This window comes from Furipterus horrens, unplaced genomic scaffold (assembly GCF_987537825.1).
Source record: "Furipterus horrens unplaced genomic scaffold, mFurHor1.1.pri manual_scaffold_1, whole genome shotgun sequence".
Lineage (NCBI taxonomy): Eukaryota > Metazoa > Chordata > Mammalia > Chiroptera > Furipteridae > Furipterus > Furipterus horrens.
Window position 1 is genome coordinate 75,761,680 of NW_028327171.1, and position 5,236 is coordinate 75,766,915.

Below are 5,236 nucleotides of genomic sequence, written 5' to 3' on the forward strand. Positions count from 1 at the left end.
TATATTTCTTAAAATTATACCCTGATAACTGATATGAGGATAAGGTATTGTTGGAAGTTGGGATAGAATTAAATTTTAGAAACTTTCCATCTCCTCTCTAAATTAAAAATAGGCACTATACTAAATTAAATTTTATTTGTAGTTCCTAAATCTACAAGGTAAGTTTTATTATTCCTAGTTCATAGATGAGAAACTAGAAATTCAAGACATTAATCGACTTGCTGAAAAATCTTAGAACCAAAAAGTAACAGAAACCTGATTTCAAATCAAGTCTGAGTTTTGTTAAAGTAGTTTTTTTTTTAACCTCTAAACAATAGTGCTTTATTGATGAAGAGTTAGTTTCAAAGGATACAAAAGGACTGTGTAAAATAAGCTGTCAAAACACACTTCTAGAGGTAAAGAGTGTCTCTTAGTAAAAGAACAATTATTGTTAGCAAAAATACTTATTTCAGTTTGGGCATAAAAAGGGATGCAAAGGTGCAGGTCCACCCACATGTGTAACCGTTAGGTGGCAGCAGGCCGGCCCCCAGACGCAGTTTTACTCACACGGCTTACACAGACCATCTGCAGATGCTCCCCTTTTATCAGCACCATTAATAAATGCCAAAATAGCCCAAATAATTGGCCCTGGAGGTGCTCTCAAGTCATGGAATACTTGGTAAACCTTTGCACAATGTGCCTAAACCTGAAGCTCTGGACTGCTCACAATGACATAACAGTGCAGGGCCATGCTAGCACGTACGCTTTTGTAACTAACGTATTTTTACCTCTTTTATTTTTCTGGCCAAAATAACCCTCATCCATTTTAACCCTCTGTTATAGCAAAATGAAAACAGTGAGTCAGCACCTACTCCCTCCAGGTCTTTCATCTGTCACTTTTTCTCAACTTCGGTGGAAATGCTGAAGAAGAAAAGAAAAGGCACGCCCTGGAGCATCAGCACCCAGAGAGTTGAGACAGAGACATGCCAGGAGGGAAGGGCCACAAATCACAGAAAACCAACCAGCGGGGCTAGACTGGCAGCATCTGCAGACAGGCCTCGGTGCCGACTTAAAATGTCTTCCATTCTTACAGGATGGGTGGGGAAAACTGCATTACAAATAATGAAACAGTGGCGACTAACAATACCTGAGACGATCACATATTAAAAAAGAAATGACCAGTGGGATTTGCCTCCCTTCAGAAAACCATTAAAAAAAGAAACAGGTAAAGGAAAGCTACATTGGAAGAACCTGATTGGCACTTTGGGCTTCATGGGGCCGGAACCCCAAGGCCTGCGACAGGTCTGGGCTTGGCACCCACCTCCCCAAGGGTTTCCACTGCTGAAGCAGATCTACACCTGCAGTTATAGAAATATATTAAAGTGCAGCAAAAACATACAAGACGTTAGTTTCTGAACAGATCGATTGCTAATTTTCCTTTGAGCAAAAATAGTTTACTGCCTCTGTTGTAAGAATTTTAGTTGCTGTATGAAAACTGGAGCTCTTGGAGTCCCCTGACTTGCTCTGTATGCCACAGAAGTGGCTGCGCCAGGTTCTCTGCACTGTGGTTTGAAAAATAACCTAGTGCGATATCCAGACTTCTAAAGTTTACCCCTAAAGGACTGTTGTTTTTAAGACTCCTTAAGTATAAACATGTATCTCATTAGATAACTGTTTCATTTGGTAAAAATGATTAATGTGCAGATGAATGAAAGGTACTGAGTTATAGCAGCAAAACTGGTCTTTGGTGTTGGGCTCCATCAAAGGCGAGGCCGGGAAGCATCTCCACACGTGGTCCGGGTGAGCAAATGGCTGTTCCCTCTCTGTCACTAGGTCTGCATCTCTGTACCACTCAGGAACACTCTGCGTAAGTATGAATGTTCTGGAAACAAATCAAGAGCACTCGTCCAGGACTCATGGGTTAGGCCAGCCAAGTCACGTTAACATGCTGCCTGATCCCTGGAAATCAAGTCTAACTAATGTTAGTGGTTACATAAGGTAGAAGGAAATGAAAATGCCAAGTTCATTCACAAAATATAAAGTCTACCCTCTAGTAATGAATACAAATGTTAGAAGTACTTCATAAAAAGAACACATCAGAAGATTTTTAAAAATTAAATTTTTGAGCCACAGGCACTGTGAAGTGTGGATGGGCACCTCTTCAACAATTTCTTGAAAATGCAGACCTGGATTACTCATCTGGAATGTTTTATCTTGCAAAGCGTTTTCTCACACGTGGTGCCCATGGACCCCGCCGTCGCTGTCACCGCCCTGCAGCTGCAGCTGCATCTGCGCCTGCATCCTCGCGATCATCTCCTGCATGCGGCGGAGCTCCGCTTCCTTTTCTAGCAAGATCTGGTCTTTATTCATGTCCTCATTTTCCACTTTCCTGCCACCTCTCTTGAGCCTCTCAGAGCAGAAGTTCTCGTAGTGGAGGTCCTGGGTCACCTCCTGGAGGTCCTGCATGTGAGTGATGAGCATCGTCTGCAGCTTCAGGAAGTCGTTGTGCTCCGGGTTCTCCACCTCCACGACCCCCCATGGGTAGAGGCGGCCTCGAACCTTCTTGCCTTTGGCTTCAATCAGCTGATTGGATCCAACCACAGAGAATGGGATACTGGCGTTAAGAAGCCGGGTCTGCTCTTTAAAATCCTCGTCTTCATCTGACTCGGCATCAGGCAAGTGGTAGATTTTGATACTGTGTTCTTTGATCTCATCCAGAATCCTCTTCTTCAGGCACTCCCGCTCCTTCAGCGTGAGCGTGTCGGCTTTGGCGATAACGGGCATGATGTTGACCTTGTTGTGTATGGCCTTCATGAACGCGACGTCCAGGGGCTTCAGCCTGTGCCTGAAGGGCGAGACGAAGTAGAAGCAGCAGTGCACCCTGTTGTCCACGATGTGGCGGCGGTTCAGGCCACTCTCGTCGTGCAGGTACCGCTCAAACTGCTCGTCGATGTAGGCGATGATGGTCTTGAAGCAGTCCCTGCAGTTGATGGCATCACCATAGCCAGGGATGTCCACCACTGTCAGGCGCAGCTTGACCCCTCGCTCTTCAATCTGCACAGTCGAAGCCTCAATCTGGACTGTTCTTTCAATTTTCTCTGCAGCTCCAGGTATGATTCTTTCCGGGTAGAGGTCCGTCAGGAACAGGCTGTTTATGAGAGTTGATTTTCCTAGACCCGATTCACCAACCACCATTAGTGTGAACTCAAAATCTTTTTTCACTGATTTTTGGTGAACTTGGTTGGGAAGATTTGCAAATCCAACATAGCCAGGAGTTTCTGGATTTATAAACTGGTCTGGTTGTTGCTTAGACATCTTTAGTCAAGTTCCGTCAATCACAGAGAAGCCGTAGAGCAGGAGAAAGTAGTTTTTAAATTATTATTTATATTGAATATGGTGAAAATGGAAAAGGGGGTTTCTTTGTAAGACACCTTGTGAGATTAAATTGATAAGACTTTGCCAAAAATTGGATGTGTAGGTGATCAAGAAGAGGTGAAGTTAAAGGTGAATCTTTGTTTCCAACATTACATAATGAGGCAGCTATTGGTGGTGTCCTTCAAAAATGGAGTAGATAGAAAGAAGAACAGATTTGTAGTGCTGGCAGGGGGAGAATAAAAAGCAGAAACGGCAACACAATCCTTGAGGCCCATTTCAAAACAAAATTTTCTTAAGAATTTCAAAACAGTAACAGCAGAACATTAAACCAAGGGCTGACCGCCGTGGCCAGTACAAATCACACGTCTATGAAGTCAGCCCTAAAAAAAGTTTAGTTTAGGGCATGTTCTGTTTTGGTTGCTGGAGATGTAGTGAAGGTGAACTAACAAAAACAAGATAGAAGGAATTATATAGTCCTTTATAGATCAGAAAGACAGAAAAAGAATGTTAGAAAAATATATCAGGTGAAGGAACCTTTATCATTGAAGGGTAAATTCTTTTTAAGGACAGAGAGAAAACTTGTTAGTGATAGACTATTAGTTTAACTGCCCTTCAGGCATGACTATTTAGAACAATCTCTTTGTAGGAAGAAAGAAAAATTATTTGCTTCAGAGACCCAGTACTGATCCAGGGATGGAGAGAGAATTTTGGAACTGGCTTTACCACCCATACATAATAGACAAAATTTAATCTAGGAGACAGTATATAGGGTGAGGCAAGAGTAGGTTTACAGTTGTTTGTATGAGACATAATATAATAAATAATAAATAAGAATATAAGAATAAATGTTTTGTATACTCAAAACTGTAAATAAACTTACTTTGCCCCACTCTGTGTTGGGTTTTCATGACTTTTGCCACTAACTAGGTGCGTGACCTTTAATAAAATATTTCATGTATCTTGGTCTCATATCTTTACTGATTAAATGGTGGTTTAGACTAGATGTATTCATTTTACAAGTATTTACTGAGTTCCTATTTTGTTCTAGGTACCAAACTGGTAAATAAAGCAAAATCCTTGACACTGACTACCTGCAAAATGCTAAAATTTATTTTAAACACAAAAAGTTAAATAATGGTATATCAGAAATAGTACAGTACAGTCTGACCTAGATAAGACCTCCATATCTCCCTCTTACCTCCTGCATTAATTTGATCAAGTTTCTTAACCTTCCTGATTTTCGTTTTCACCCTGCAAATGAAGGGTGATGGTACTAACTGCCGTGTGATGTTTGAGAATCTTGTACACACATGTACGTAGGATGCCTAGCTCAGTGACTGGTGTGTGTACTTAATAAATGTTCATGGTTTTTTTTACTCTCTAACTCTTACTCATCTCTGAACATGCATTTCAGATTTTCAGGCGTAGGTCATCCATCAAAATAAGATTAATTCTCAGATCATCTCATCAGGACATTTCTGTATATTATCTAGTGAGCCTCTACAAATGACTTTTTGACACACAAAATTTAAGCTTAAGTCAATTATCCTAAGCCTCTTTAAAATATATGATGGGTGTTTGGAGTTTCTTTTCTCTTGATGTAGTAAATCTAATTTTTTTTGTTCATAGGTCCTTTTGAGAATGTAATGAAAGTAAAATTTCCTTTTCATATAAAATGGACATACACATAAGACAGAATAATCTCACATGCTCCCAGGCTTGTGGGTCCCCTGAAGTCTTTCTGTGCACCCCAGATTGAGAACTCCTTAATAATAGAAATATATATATATATATATATATTTATTTTCCAGAAAAGACTCAAATTTTCATTTGAAATTCATGAGTTTCAAGTGGTTATGAACCTTATAATTACCCTTTACCA

At 40.6% G+C, this 5,236-nt stretch overlaps 1 pseudogene; it reads right to left on the reverse strand.

Moving 5' to 3' along the window:
- Positions 1-1,037: 1,037 nt before the first annotated feature.
- On the reverse strand, positions 1,038-3,332 carry LOC150021308 (septin-2 pseudogene; annotated as a pseudogene).
- Between the last annotated feature and the right edge of the window lie 1,904 nt (positions 3,333-5,236).